The sequence below is a fragment of the Ornithorhynchus anatinus genome, chromosome 4, assembly GCF_004115215.2.
Source record: "Ornithorhynchus anatinus isolate Pmale09 chromosome 4, mOrnAna1.pri.v4, whole genome shotgun sequence".
Classification (NCBI taxonomy): Eukaryota; Metazoa; Chordata; class Mammalia; order Monotremata; family Ornithorhynchidae; genus Ornithorhynchus; species Ornithorhynchus anatinus.
The window spans coordinates 79,605,512-79,621,497 of NC_041731.1; the positions used below are offsets into that span (position 1 = coordinate 79,605,512).

General features: G+C 43.6%; 1 protein-coding gene and 1 non-coding gene across 2 annotated transcripts in view; one reads left to right on the forward strand and one right to left on the reverse strand.

Annotated features, from left to right (window-relative positions):
* The window catches only part of NEK7 (NIMA related kinase 7), a 227,255-nt gene that overhangs the window by 35,351 nt on the left and 175,918 nt on the right, over positions 1-15,986 (forward strand).
* On the reverse strand, positions 9,363-9,500 carry LOC114811777. The gene has a single exon (XR_003759473.1). It is a non-coding gene; the product is annotated as a small nucleolar RNA SNORA7 (small nucleolar RNA).

Below are 15,986 nucleotides of genomic sequence, written 5' to 3' on the forward strand. Positions count from 1 at the left end.
TGGGTTCAAATCCTGCCTTTGCCACTTGTCACCTGTGTGACTGTGGGCAAGTCACTTAACTTCTCTATGCCTCAGTTACCTCATCTGTAAAATGGGGATTAAGACTGTGAGCCTCACGTGGGACAACCTGATTACCCTGTATCTACCCCAGCGCTTAGAACAGTGCTCTGCACCTAGTAAGTGCTTAAATACCAACATTATTATTTTTCTATTTATTTAATAATGATGTGTATATAACTATAATTCTGTTTATCTGTTAAGATGCTACCAATGCCTGTCTACTTGTTTTGTTTTGCTGTCTGTCTCCCCCTTTCTAGACTGCAGGGTAGGGATTGTCTCTATCTGTTGCCGAATTGTACTTTCCAAGCACTTAATACAGTGCTCTGCACACCGTAAGCGCTCAGTAAATACGATTCAATGAATGAGTGAATATTCCCTGCCCACAGCGAGTTTACAGTCTAGACGAGGAGACAGACATTAATATAAATAAATAAATTACCTATATATGCATAAGTGCTATAGGGCTGGAGGCGGGGGTGGTGAATACAGAGAGCAGGTCAGAGTGACTCAGAAGGGAGTGGGAAAAGAGGAAAGGAGGGCTTAGTCAGGGAAGGCCTCTTGGAGGAGATGTGCCTTCAATCAGGCTTTGAAAGGCTTGTCTTACGCCGTTGAGTCGTGTCCAACCCATAGTGACAGAACGCCCAGAACGCCCCACCTCTATCTGCAATCATTCTGGTAGTAGATCCGTAGAGTTTTCTTGGTAAAAATCTGGAAGTGGTTTACCGTCGCCTCCTTCCGCGCAGGCAACTTGAGTCTCTGCCCTCGACTCTCTCCCATGCCGCTGTTGCCCAGCACGGGGGAGTTTTGACTTGTAGCAGATGGCCTGCCACTCGCTAGCCACTGCCCAAGCTAGGAATGGAATGGATATGCCTCTGCCTGACTCTCCCCCTCATAGTTGAGACTGGTAGAATCCTGGAAACTCTCCCGGTGTGACCCTGAGAGGGAGATTTGAAGGTAGGGAGAGTAATTGTCTGCCATACAAAAAGGGAGGCCTTGGCAGTCCCGAGGCAGGATGTGGGCGTGAGGTTGGCGTTGAGGTAAGACGAATTTGAGGTACAGTGAGTAGGCTAGCGTCAGAGGAGCGAAATGTGCAGATTTGGTTGTAGTAGGAAATCAGCATGGTGAGGTAGGAGGGATATTGAGTGCTTAAACCTGAAGGTAAAGAGTTTTTGTTTGTTGCAGAGGTGGATGGGTTTCCCCTTTTCTCCCCATCTTGTTCTAGCACCTCAAATTTGCTTTCCCCCTCTACTCTTTCTTTCTTCAGCTTTAACGTACTTCTCTGTAGATTTTAAGCCACTAACTTGATTGTATTGCACTTTCCCAAGCACTTATTACAGCGTGACCTAGTGGAAAGAGCTCACTCCTAGGAGGCAGAGGACCTGGATTCTAATTCTGGCTCCAGTACTTGCTTTCTGTTGTGTCTTGGGAAGGTCACTTAACTTCTCAGTGCCTTAATTTCCTCATCTATATAATGAGGAGTCATTCCCTGTTCTCCCTCCTCATCACACTGTGAGCCCTATAAGGGACAGGAACTTTATCCAACCTGATGATCTTTTGTCTAACCCAGTGCTTAGTACAGTGCTTGGCACATAGTAAGCACTTAAATTCCATTGTTGTTATTATTATTACTATTCAGTAAGTCCTCAATACATCCCATTGATTGATGGGTTGTTTTCTTCCCCTGCAGTATATCATGCATAAAAAAGGGACTCCAAAATTTGACCATAAAAATCCTCAGTACAGGCATAAATTGTAGTAGTTACACATTCATACTGTGCTAGTTGGTTAAGAAAATGACCAATCAGTATATTTCCTTTTAAATTTTTTTCTACTGTGTTCAGGAAATGAAGATTACAAAATTAGTGGACTCTTTACCAATGGTTTAAAGACTTTTTGATATCCTGATTATCATTTTTGGTGAAAAAAAAGCTCAGCCGAGTTCATGGATAATTAAATCTAGTTAACATTTACATTTGCACATTAATAAAAATGATTGAAATGATTCACTTTTATCTCCTATAGGCTTGACATTTCATATTGATAAATAATTAAAGAACAAATTGCTTTATGTTCGAAGATGTTCGGTACTTTAAAATACAAAGGTATATCTAGAAGCATATTTTAGTACTAAGTCAGGAGCCTTAATTGAAAAAGAGAACAGGAAAAAAAGATTTGAATCTTCTGTTACTTCGCCACCAAGGAGCTTTTATTGTTGTGTATTTGCTTTTTCTTACTAGAAGATGCTTTTCAGGAGGAGAAGGAAGAAAAAAAAAAAAGTTGAACTGCTGTAAAGTGATTTGGCGTTAAAGCATTAATGCATAAAAGTGCCTGTAGATGTTATGTAACATTGTGGTCGGTAGCCAGATTGCAGCTAGGAGTCTGTCAGACTTTCCATTATAAATCCTTCTTTGGGTGTTTATAACTTTTGGCTGAAAATTCTTTCCAGGGAACAATTCGTATACAGATTTTCAGCCTGGGAAAGAATTCTTTCCCCCCCCCCCCCCCCCCAACTCACATAGCGTTTTGAAATTTTGAACTAAATTTTGGGGGCCATTTTAGGGAAGGTGATTTTTACATTCCTTTAATATCAATAGCTTTATGTGATAGTAGAGACTGTTCCTGATATGGCTAAAATGTTTTCGGTGTACTGTACAAATTGTACGAATTGAATGTGACATTGTAGGCTTAGAAGAAATTGAACTGTCCTGTTTTCTACTGCGAGCCATGATAGTGTGTTCAGTATCAGCTTACAGTGAGCTATGTTGGAGCAGTTACTAATCTGTTTAGTCAAGTTTACAAGATTGTAGAGGCTTAATAACAAGCTCTAGAATTTTAGTAGCAGTGATAGTATTTACGGAACAGTCTCTGGGTGAAATGCAGAGTGCCTGGGAAATGCAAAGCAATTCTTCAGTAGCAATACATATTAATATATATGTAAACCGTAGAGGAAAATATTCCTTTTTCCTTCAAGTTTCGATGATGCACTATGCATTAAAGAATACACTTATACATTGGTTCTTTAAAATCTTCTCTGGTGAACCTGCATTAGGTTCGGGGTTTGAATATGAGGTTGCAGGCCAAGCAGAAGAAAAATGGCAAGAGAAATGGTGGGTACTTACGTTGTCCACGTAGGTGCGTGGGTCCATTGAGATCAATAAATCAATCAGTGGTGTCTATTGATTGCTTAATGGTGTGAAGACCACTGTACTAAACTTTTGGGAGAGTTCAGTATAACAGAATTGGTAGACACATTCCCTACCCACAGCGAGCTTCCAGTCTAAAGAAGGAGATTATCAGCTTCCGCTGATGAACCTGGATAAACCAGATCATTATTTCTCTGGGTTAGATTTGTCCCTAACTGGATGGTAAAAGAGGCCCACTGCGTTTAGCTTTGATTTGGTGCGGTCCAGGGTATGTTTGCTATGCATTGCAGTGTAGTTGTTCACATCTTTTGTCAGTCAGTGATATTTATTGAGTGCTTACTGTGTGCAGAGTACTCTGCAAAGGCTTGGGAGAGTACAATACAACAGAGTTGGTGGACGTGTTCCCTGCCCACAGCAAGTTTATAGTCTAGAGGGGAAGACAGTATAAATAATTTGTAGTAGGTAATATATAGATATGTACATAAATGTTGTGGAATAAAGGGTGGGGTGAATACCAAATATCAAAGGTCACAGATCCAATTTGTCCCAATCTGAAGTCCTAGAAAATCAAATTATAACATGCTGAAATTTTAACTCTTCAATAAGTTGTTGTAATTTTTTTAAATTTGGTATTTGTTAAGTGCTTACTATGTTCCAGGCCCTGTACTAAACACTGGGGTAGATACTTGCTAATCAGGTTGGACACCATTCATGTCCCACATAGGGCTCAAAGTCTCATTCCCCATTTTACAGCTGAGGTAACAGGCATGGAGAAGTGAAGTGACTTGCCCAAGGTCACACAGCAGACAGTGGCGGTGCCGAGGTTAGACTCCAGGTCCTTCTGAGCATCCTTTGTGTGCAGAGCACTAGACTGAGTGCTTCAGAGAGTACAGGGAAGTTGGCAGACGTGACTCCCGCCCTCGAGAAGTTTACAGTCGGCAGGGGAGAGACACACTAATATTCAATAGTATTTATTGAGTGCTTACTATGTGCAGAGCAGTAATATAACTTACAGAGGGAGAAGAGAAGTGAATACATGGATGAGTAGGTGCTTATGTCCCCTCCCAGGGTCGCACCTGCAGAGTTTTCAGTATTCTACCAGTCTCAGCTATGGGAAGGAGAGTCAAGCAGAGGCCTAACATAATAATAATGTTGGTATTTGTTAAGCACTTACTATGTGCAGAGCACTGTTCTAAGCGCTGGGGTAGACACAGGGGAATCAGGTTGTCCCACGTGGGGCTCACAGTCTTAATCCCCATTTTACAGATGAGGGAACTGAGGCACAGAGAAGTTAAGTGACTTGCCCACAGTCACACAGCTGACAAGTGGCTAACCATTCCATTCCTAGCTTGGCCAGTGGCTAGAGAGAGGAAGGCAATCTGCTACAAGTCAAAACTCACCCCTGCTGGGCAGCAGCAGCATGGGAGAGAGTCGAGGGTGGAGACTCAAGTTTACTGCGTGGAAGGAGGCAATAATAAACCACTTCTGGATTTTTACCAAGAAAACTCTATGGATCCACTACCAGAACGATTGCAGATGGAAAGCGGGGCGTTCTGGGAGAGATGCGTCCGTGGTGTCGCTGTGGGTCGGAGATGACTCGACAGCATAAGACAAGTGTTTAAGTAATAGGATATGTAAAGTGATATGTACAGAAATGCTACAGGTGGTGCCTCATTGATGCCAAAGTATTGAGCTGGAAGAGAAGAGAATGGCAAAATGGAAGTAAAGGAACAACTGCTCCCCAAATCTCCTACTTCATTCATTCATTCAATAGTATTTATTGAGCACTTACTATGTGCAGAGCACTGTACTAAGTGCTTGGAATGTACAAATCGGCAACAGATAGAGAGAGTCCCTGCCCTTTGACGGGCTTCCAGTCTAATCGGGGGAGACAGGCAGACAAGAACAATGGCAATAAATAGAGTCAAGGGGAAGAACATCTCATAAAAACAATGGCAAATACTTCATCTCTCTCTCCCTTCCCGCCATCCTCTCGCGAACTCAGCTCTAGGCATGCAGTTCCTGACACCTGCCAAATATCCTCTCCTATTAAGAAATCCTCTTGGTTTATTGGAAGACTACAAACTGATATATAGCTAGTTAATTTTTCTGGAAGCATTTTCCCACACCGTCAGTTAAGCTGCTATTTACTATTTAGGAAGGGGATGATACACTTTGATTCTGGTTGCTAGATGGGTGGCGATCAAGGCTGGGTGAGTCCTGCATCTAAACTGGGAATGAGAGGAGAAAAGAATAAGACCAGGGCCCAAAGCAGGGACTCGGGAGCCTGGAGTTGGGTTGAAGTTGAGACCGAGATGAAGCCCTAGAGGATTTCATTCAATCGTATTAACTGAGCGCTTACTGTGTGCAGAGCACTGTGCTAAGCGCTTGATGATGGGACCAGAGAATGAGAACCAACTGAGAGGCTCAATGCCAGCTATAGACAGTGATAGGTGGGAAAGTGACCCTGGATCAAGTGGGATAGAGTTGGGGCCCACGTGAACTGACAAGTAGGCGAGACCAGAAAGCCAAAAGTGAGGGAGAGGAATGAGGAAATCTTACAGCGAAGTTGAATGTAGCCTTGAATTGCTTTTCCACCTACTCGTCCACCTTGTGGTGATGGGCAACATTCCTGCCCGAGCCAAATTCCTAGACCTCCTTCAGCTCCTTGTTAATAATGGAAATTCTGGGTTTCGAATTAGTTTTGCCAGATGTGGGTTAGGTCATAAATGATGTCTTCCGATTAATTTTCAACTCATAATTCTGAGGAGATTTTGAGAAGCGGCTTTAATGATTTGCTCGCCTTCTTGAATATATTGCTTCCAGTACATTCATTCATTCAATCAATCGTATTTCTTGAGCGCTTACTTTGTGCAAAGCACTGTACTAAGCGGATAGGAGAGTACAATATAACAACTGATACATTCCCAGCTCACAGCAAGCTCAAAGTCTAGAGGGGGAGGCAGACATTAATATATATAAATCAATAAATTACAGATGTCTATACACATGTGCTGTGGGGATCAAGTGCTTAGTACAGTGCTCTGCACACAGTAAATGCTCAGTACATGCGATTGAATGAATGAATGGGAGGGAGAAAGAATGAGGGGATGCTGATGAATTGTACATTCCAAGCACTTAGTACAGTGCTGTACACACAGTAAGCGCTCAGTAAATACAATTAAATGAATGAATACACTCCCCCCCCCCACTTTGCATATTTATAATTGTCTGGTAAAGTGTTGGGGCCAAAGTAGCTATTCAAACAGTGACATAGTATCATTAGCTCCACGCATGTTAATACTATCAGTATTGTTCTTGTCCATCTGTCTCCCCTGATTAGACTGTAAGCCCGTCAGTGGGCAGGGACTGTCTCTATCTGTTGCCGATTTGTCCATTCCAAATGCTTAGTACAGTGCTCTGCACATAGTAAGCGCTCAATAAATACTATTGAATGAATGAATACTGGGATGTTGGAAGCCACTGAAGCAGAGTTGTCAGCCTGGTGGGTGGCAATTGGGAGAGCAGTTGTTCCCCTTGAGTAAAGGTTTCACAAATATTTGGCATGCTTAGGACAGTGCTCTGCACAAAGTGAGCACTCAGTAGCTGTCATGGATTGACTGATTGATCAAAAAGCAGCATGGTATAGTGGAAAGTGAATTAGCCCGGGAATCCGAGGATTTACAGATGTATATATCTGTATGTATCTGTAATTCATTTATCAATTTATCTATTTATTTGTATTAATGACTGTCTCCACCTCTAGACTGTGAGCTCGTTGTGAGTGTGGAATGTTTGCTGTTATATTGTACTCTCCCAAGCACTTAGTGCAGTGCTTTGCACACAGTATGCACTCATTAAATACAATTGAATGAATGCATAAAAGATGAAGCCCAGGGAAGTGAAGTGACGTGATTTGCCCAAGGTCATCAGCATGGCCTAGTGGATAGAACATGGACCTGGGAATCAGAAGGACCTGGGTTTCATCTTGACTCTGCCACTTGACTGCTGTGTGACCTGGGGCAAGTCACTTCACTTCTCTGGGCCTCAGTTCCCTCATTTGTAAAATGGGGATTAAGACCGTGAGCCCCGTGTGGGATCAGGGACTGTGTTCAACCGGGTTTGCTTGTATTCCCCCCAGCGCTTAATACAGTGCCTGGCACATAGTAAGTGTTTAATAAATACTATTATTATTATTATGATCTCGTACCATTTCCAGCCAGTTCAATTTATTCTAATAATAATGTTGGTATTTGTTAAGCTCCTACTATGTGCAGAGCATTGTTCTAAGCGCTGAGGTAGATACAGGGTAATCAAGTTGTCCCATGTGAGGCTCACAGTTAATCCCCATTTTACAGATGAGGTAACTGAGCCACAGAGAAGTTAAGTGACTTGCCCACAGTCACACAGCTGACAAGTGGCAGAGCTGGGAGTCGAACTCATGACCTCTGACTCCGAAGCCCAGGCTCTTTTCCACTGAGCCACTCTTGGGTGTCTGAGCCTGTGGGAACTATGACTGGTCCCAATCGAATTTTGCTCCCTGCTCAGATCCTTCTCCCTTTTCTAATCTACGCCTATGGGAACCCCACTCTCTTCTCTGATCTGACATCTGAGAAAGTAGCAAGGTCTGTGAAGGGGCCATGGTTTGCTTACTATGTGCAGAGCACTGTTCTAAGTGCTGGGGAAGATACAGGGTCATCAGGTTGTCCCACGTGAGGCTCACAGTTAATCCCCATTTTACAGATGAGGTAACTGAGGCACAGAGAAGTGAAGTGATTTGCCCACAGTCACACAGCTGACAAGTGATGGAGCCGGGTTTCGAACCCATGATCTCTTACTCCCAAGCCCGGGCTCTTTCCACTGAGCCAGGCTGCTTCTCAGAGTTATCTCCCTGTCTCTTTCTGCTTTTGGCCCACCACTTTCCAGCCAGGGATTTGAAACGCCACTCTTCCCCCATCCATGTGCGCACTTGGAAGAAGACACTAGAACCTGCTGGGCTCCATTTTCCAGGAAAGAAAAGAGGGCGATTGGTACATCCAGGGAGGAGAAGGAGGGAGTCGGATCTGGAATAGGCCTGGGTGAGGCCAACTCTTTCTTGTCTTATGCCGTTGAGTCGTTTCCGACCCATAGCGACACCACGGGCATATCTCTCCCAGAATGCCCCGCTCTCCATCTGAAATCGGTCTGGTAGAGGATCCATAGAGTTTCTTGGTAAAAGTCCGGAAGTGTTCATTCATTCATTCATTCAATAGTATTTATTGAGCGCTTACTATGTGCAGAGCACTGTACTAAGCGCTTGGGATGAACAAGTCGGCAACAGATAGAGACAGTCCCTGCCGTTTGACGGGCTTACAGTCTAATCGGGGGAGACGGACAGACGAGAACAATGGCAATAAACAGAGTCAGGGGGAAGAACATCTCGTAAAAACCGATGGCAACTAAATAGAATCGAGGCGATGTACAATTCATTAACAAAATAAATAGGGTAACGAAAATATATACAGTTGAGCGGACGAGTACAGTGCTGTGGGGATGGGAAGGGAGAGGTGGAGGAGCAGAGGGAAAAGGGGAAAATGAGGGTTTAGCTGCGGAGAGGTGAAGGGGGGTTGGCAGAGGGAGTAGAGGGAGAAGAGGAGCTCAGTCTGGGAACGCCTCTTGGAGGAGGTGAGTTTTAAGTAGGGTTTTGAAGAGGGAAAGAGAATCAGTTTGGCGGAGGTGAGGAGGGAGGGCGTTCCGGGACCGCTGGAGGACGTGACCCAGGGGTCGACGGCGGGATAGGCGAGACCGAGGGACGGTGAGGAGGTGGGCGGCAGAGGAGCGGAGCGTGCGGGGTGGGTGGTAGAAAGAGAGAAGGGAGGAGAGGTAGGAAGGGGCGAGGTGATGGAGAGCCTTGAAGCCTAGAGTGAGGAGTTTTTGTTTGGAGCGGAGGTCGATAGGCAACCACTGGAGTTGTTTAAGAAGGGGAGTGACGTGCCCAGATCGTTTCTGCAGGAAAATGAGCCGGGCAGCGGAGTGAAGAATAGACTGGAGCGGGGCGAGAGAGGAGGAAGGGAGGTCAGAGAGAAAGTGGTTTACCATAGCCTCCTTCCGCGCAGTAAACTTGAGTCTCCGCCCTCTACTCTCTCCCATGCCGCTGCTGCCCAGCACGGAGGAGTTTTGACTTGTAGCAGATTGCCTGCCACTAGCTAACCACTGGCCAAGGTAGGAATGGAATGGGTATGTCTCTGCTTAACTCTCCCTCCCTTAGCCGAGACTGGTAGAATACTGGAAACTCTCCAGCTGCGACCCTGAGAGGGGTCTACTCTTCCTATCCTGTCCCAATTCTGCTCCACCTTTGGCTACAAATGGGGAAACCTCCTCTGGAGAAAAGGGGAGGAGACACAGAGAACAATGTGAGTGAGTTTGGGGTACAGGGTAGCCGGAACAAGGGGGGGGAAAAATGATGGGACGGGAGCCTCGGGAGTGTATTGCAGTGTCGTTCTTACGTATCTGAAGGGCCTGGTCGGCAACATGTTGCTGGACCTGGAACACAACATAAAAATTTGCATGTAAATCTATTGGAAAGAGCACCCCACCATACAGCAATTCATAATACATCCATGTTTTCAAGGAACAGGTAACAGCTATGTTGTGGGGTGTGCCTGTATTAAAAAAAAAATTGCCCCCAGATGTTTTTCAAGGACTTAAAATTCCCTCTGGTTCATTCAGGCTAGTCAGACATGAATGATAAATTAGCATCTTAATTTAAGAAGAACACATGAAAGTTCCATTTTAATCAGTCAATTTTATTTAGCGCTTACTGTGTGCAGAGCACTGTACTAAGTGCTTGGAATATACAGTTCAGCAACAAATAGAATCCCTGCCCTCAAAGGGATCACAGTTTAGAAGTGTTTGGGAGAATACAGTATAGTGGAGTTAATAGACATATTGCCTGCCCTCAATGAGCTTTCAGTCTAGATACAGGGAGAGGAGACTAAAGTCTTTCCAAAGGTAAGTGGTTGTGGAAATTAAAACAAAAAACCAAAAACTTTGTCTCACATACTACTGTGATATGTGGATTTTTTTCCCACACTGTACTAATTGCAGTCACTGATAGATTTTGAATTATTAGCATTCAATTGTTGTACAGCATTTCCTGTAATGCTTGGCCACTGTTTCAAAACTGTCATCTCAAACAAATGGTGGTGTTTATATAGCTCCACACATACTCAAACCTTAAGTAGGAAAAGTCCTAACTATCTTGGCTCTCAGGGTAGAAAGGACTAAGCTGGTGAAAAGATTTGGAGGCTGAAGGCGTTAAGATTTATTTCTCAATAATAGAACTTCTGCATCTGTTGATCATCTAGTATATGTCTCTGTGTTGGCAGTAGATGAGGTAAATGAAGTCTGAAACTAGAGTACAAACTGCATAGTCTGGGCTGGGGCTCAGGCATAATAGTAATAATAATGAGGGTAATTGTTAAGCGCTTACTGTATGCCAAGCACTGATCCAAGGTAATCAGGCTGTCCCACGTGGGGCTCACAGTCTTAATTCCCATTTTACATATGAGGTAACTGAGGCACAGTGAAGTTAAATGACTTATTATCTGACATTATTATCTGGCGTCTTTTTAGCCGCCAGGAGAATGCTGACCTGAGCCCATGGCAAGTTGTGATCAATCCAATCTCGAGCTATGTGGGAGCAGAGGTGGGCAGAAGTAGTGGAACTTCAGTTGCTCAGACCCCTAACCCCTCCACCTCTTCCTTCCACATATCCAACCTTTTCTTCCTACCATCCTCCCTTCACCCTGTCAGAGCCTCTTTTACAAAATCAGAAGGGCTCACTCACTGAGAGAGATATCTGTTTGCCAGGGCCTAGAACCTATCCTAGGACAGAGGAAGTGCTGAGCATAAAATATCTGAGGTCAATCAAGTAATGGTATTCACTGAGTGCTTAATGGATGCTGAGTCCTGTACTAGAAGATTGGGAGAGTGCAGTTCAGTGGAGTTGGGAGACAAGCTTATGAACAGTGTACAGTCTAGAAGGAGGACAGACATTAAAATAAATTATGGATATGTACATAATGCAGGGAGCTGAGGGAGGGGTGGATATCCAAGCGCATAGGCAACACAGAAGGGAGATCAGATAAGGGAAAGGAGGGCATAGTTGGAGAAAACCTCTTGGATGAGATTTGATTTAATACAGCTTTGAAGTTGGGAAGAGTGGTGGTTTGTTGTATTTGGAGGGGGAAAGAATTCCAGGCAAAAGGAGGATGTGGGCAAGATAGAGGGGTTTGAGATACAGCAAGCTAAGCAGGTGCGCTGGGTTGTAGCAGGAATTCAATATGGTACGGTAATCTGGGATAAGCCAATTGAGTGTTTTAAAGCTGACGGTAAGGAGTTCTTTCATAGGAGACGTGGTTGGGCAACCAGTGGAGATTCTTGAGGAGTGGGGAGATGTGAACATTGGGTAATCAAGCAAACAGTGATATTTTTTTGAGGAGTTACTGTATGCAGAACACGGAACTAAGTGTTTGGGAGAGTTCAATACATAAAGTAGACCCTATCCTTGTCTGCAAGGAGCTTGTAGTCTAGAGGGAGGGAAAGGAGGGGAGATGGATTCGAGCTGAGATCAGTAGGGCATGGTGGTGGGGCTGGGGGACTGTCACGGGGAGGTTAGGAACACTTCAGTCGTATTTATTGAGCACTTACTGTGTGCACAGCACTGTACTAAGCTTGAACACTTGGTATTGTAGACAGTCTCAGGTGGGAACTTCCTCAAATATAATTGAGTGGATTAATTGGAGATTTGCTGTTAAAAAAAATCAGGTCAAGCAAATGCAAAATGATTAGCCTCTCTGAAGTTTTACTGCTTTCACTCTTCCCTGAAATTCCTTTAATGCAACTCTTACCGGAGCTCTCGTCCATAATTAACATTCCTTAACTTCATTAAAGTCTCAGGTCTCAGTTCTCAGACTTTTAACAGACATGGAACGATGTTACTTTCTCGCTCAATGGCAGCATGATTTGTGTTGGGTCTAGCGGTAACAGTTTCACCTATTTTTTTTTTTTTAACCTGTTAGCTGTAGTGCAATACCGAGGTTCACGTTCTTATTTGTAGGTAAAAAGATTCAAAATTTTACACGTGTCATAGGGCAAGAAAGTTGGTGTGCCTTTCTTTTTCCATAAAGGCTTTTTAATGGAATCTTTTTTCTGGTCTTTGAAGTTAAAGTTATTAAAAGGCCTCATTGAAAAATTAAAAGTGGAAATCAGTGGCAAGTGGTGTTTTGTGACCAATAGTTTTTGAAGCATTAAAACTCCTGAAGTCACTTAGAAGACAAATAATTATTTAAGATACTGAACATTGCACTTCTTTTCATCTTTCAGTTTTTAAAATGGAAAAACATTTAGCCAATGCCTTTTGTAAAAATAAAATTACTGTCTTAATCATTCGGAGTTGGAAAACAGCCTCAAAATAGCACCTCCAAAATACGCAGATGTTGGATTACTTGAAATAGCCACGGTGGTCAATCAGTCAATCGTAGTTCTGTGGCGCTTACTCGTCAGCTGTGTGTCTGTGGGCAAGTCACTTCATTTCTCTGTGCCTCAGTTACCTCATCTGTAAAATGGGGATTAAAACTGTTAGCTCCACATGGGACAACCTGATGACCCCGTATCTACCCCAGCGCTTAGAACAGTGCTCTGCACATAGTAAGTGCTTAACAAATACCAACATTATTATTATTGTTATTATTACAGAGCACCGTACCAAGTTGGGAGAGTACAATAGAACAGAGTTGGAAGACATATCCCCTGATCGCAATGAGCTTACAGTAAAGAGGGGGAGATAGACATTAATATAAATAAATAAATTAGAGATATGTACGTGAGTGTAAGGGGGCCGAGGGAGGGGTGGAAAAAAGGGTACAAATTCAAGTGGAAGGGCAATGCAGAAGGCGTTGGAAGAAGAGGAATTGAGAGCCTGGTCGGAGAAGGCCTCTTTTAGGAGATGTACCTTCAGTAAGGCTTTGAAGTTGGTGAAAGCGATTGTTGGATATGAAGAGGGATGGCCTTCCAAGCCAGAGGTTGGCGTTGAGATAGATGAGATCTAGGTGCAGTGAGTAGTTAGAGGAGTTAGAGGAGTGAAGCGTGTGGGCTGGGTTGTAGTAGGGAATCAGGGTGGTGAGGTGAGAGCCGGCAAGGGGATTGAGTGCTTTAAAGCCTATGGGAAGGTGTTTCTGTTTGATGTGGAGGTGGATGGGCAAACCTTGGAGTTTCTTTAGGCGTGGAGAAACATTTATTAATGATGTGTATATATCTATAATTCTATTTATTTTGATGCTGTTGACGCCTGTCTACTTGTTTTGTTTAGTTGTCTATCTCCCCCTTTTAGACTGTGAGCCCATTGTTGGCTAGGGATTGTCTCTATCTGTTGCCGAATTGTACTTTCCAAGCGCTTAGTACAGTGCTCTGCACACAGTAAGTGCTCAATAAATACGACTGAATGAATCGACAACGTTTTTGTAGAAAATTGATCCAGGTAGCAGAGTGGAATTTGGACTGTTGGAGTGGAGAGAGACAGGAGGCAGGGAGGTAAGTGAGGAGGCTGATGCAGTAATCAAGGGGAGGGAGCAGCATGGCTTAGTGGAGAGAGCATGAGCTTGGGAGTCAGAGGTAGTGGGTTCTAATCCCGGCTCTGCTACTTGTCAGCTGTATGACTTTGGGCAAGTCACTTAACTTCTCTGTGCCTCAGGTACCTCATCTGTAAAATGGGGATTAAGACTGTGAGCCCCACATGGGACAACCTGAATACCATGTATCTACCCCACTGCTTAGAACAGCACATAGTAAATGCTTAACAAATATCATCAATATTATTATAAGCTCTTAGTACTGTGCTCTGCACACAGTAACCGCTCAATAAATACGATTGATTCAAGGAATGAATGGCAGCAGTTTGGATATAGAGGAAAGGGTGGATTTTAATAATAATAATAATAATGTTGGTATTTGTTAAGCGCTTACTATGTGCCGAGCACTGTTCTAAGCGCTGGGATAGATACAGGGTAATCAGGTTGTCCCACGTGAGGCTCACAGTCTTAATCCCCATTTTACAGATGAGGGAACTGAGGCACAGATCAGTTAAGTGACTTGCCCACAGTCACACAGTTGACAGGTGGGAGAGCCGGGAATTGAACCCATGACCTCTGACTCCCAAGCCCGGGCTCACTGAGCCACGCTATTTTAGCCATATGAAGGTTGAACTGACATATTTAGTGGTAGATTGACTATGAGGGTTGAATGGGAGAGACGAGTGTCAAGGATAAATCAGTTGTGGTCTAGTGCACAGAGCATGGGACTTGAAGTCAGAAAGACCAGGGCTTTCGTCTCTCCCTGAGCCTCAATTTCCACTTCTGTTTTATAAGGATAAGCTATATCATGAGTTCCGTGTGGGCTAGACCCTACGTCCAACTTGATAAACTTGATTTGACCCCAACACCTAGCATGTAGAATGTGCTTAATAAATGCCATAATTATTATTACTACTCTTGTAACTATATAAAATATTAAAAATGAAATTGAAAATGATTGTGCTCAATCGTTGATATGAATGGTGGGGCAGCAGTCTCCTTTGCAGTATAGAAAGGGCCTCAGAGCAAATTTTGACTCCCTTCTCTCTGTTCATGTTTAGCTTTCAGTTTGAGGAAGCAGTGTTCCCTAGTTGATAGAGCACAGGCCTGGGAGTCAGAGGAACTGGTTCCTGACCCCGGTTCTGCCTCTTGTCTGCTGTGTGACCTTAGAAAAATCATTTAACTTCTCTGTGCCCCGGTTTCCTCATCTGTAAAATGGGGATTAAGATTGTGAGCTCCAGTGGGACAGGGACTGTGTCCAAACTTATTTATTATTGTATTGTTCTTTCCTGTGCATTTAGTGCACTGCTCTACACACAGTAAGCACTCAATAAATACAATTGAATGAATGAATGAATTAGATTGTATCTACCTCAGTGCTTAGAACAGTATTTGACACAGAGTAAGTGCTTAATAGATACCATAAAAGCAAATAAACAAACAAAAGCCTAGGCACTGTTTAGATGTTCATTAAAATCTTGTGTCCAATTTAGGTCACCTCTCTTTAAAATGGAAATGGAGAAAGTGTAGAGGGATCCAGAGTACAAGGATGCTGAGAAATGGCAGAGGGTCCACAGAAGAGTTACAGAAATGATTTGAAGGGATGGAAAATAGCTCCTGTGAGGGGAAGTTAAAGGATTTGACTTTTAAATTAAAGGAATTTAATGTTGTTCAGCCTAGAGAAAATGCCAAGGAATGACTGACTGTCTTCAGATAGTCCAAGGTGCATGATACAGGTGCGAATTGTCTAAGGTACATTTGGCTGGATTATAGGTATCCCCGAGTGCCCTTATCTGATCGTCTTCCATCCAACTGAAGTGGCTGATTTATGGCTCGTTCATGATTTGTGTCCTCTGATTGGTTCACGCAGACAGGATTTGACTGATTGGAAAATCTGCCAATCTTCTTATGCAGTGAAATCACAATGGGACACAGAGATAGAGACCCGTCAGTCAGTCAATCAATCAGTGGTTTTCATTGAGCCCTTCCTGTGTGCAGAGAACTGTACAAAGCGCTTAGGAGAGTACAGAACAACAGGACAGTTGGTAGACATGTTCCCTTCCAACTAGGAACTTACAGTTTAGTGGGAGAGGCAGAGAAAAAAAATTATGAAAAATAAAAACCCTGTCCTCGGTTCCCTTGCTCGTTCGTAATTATCTCACCCTGGCCAGAT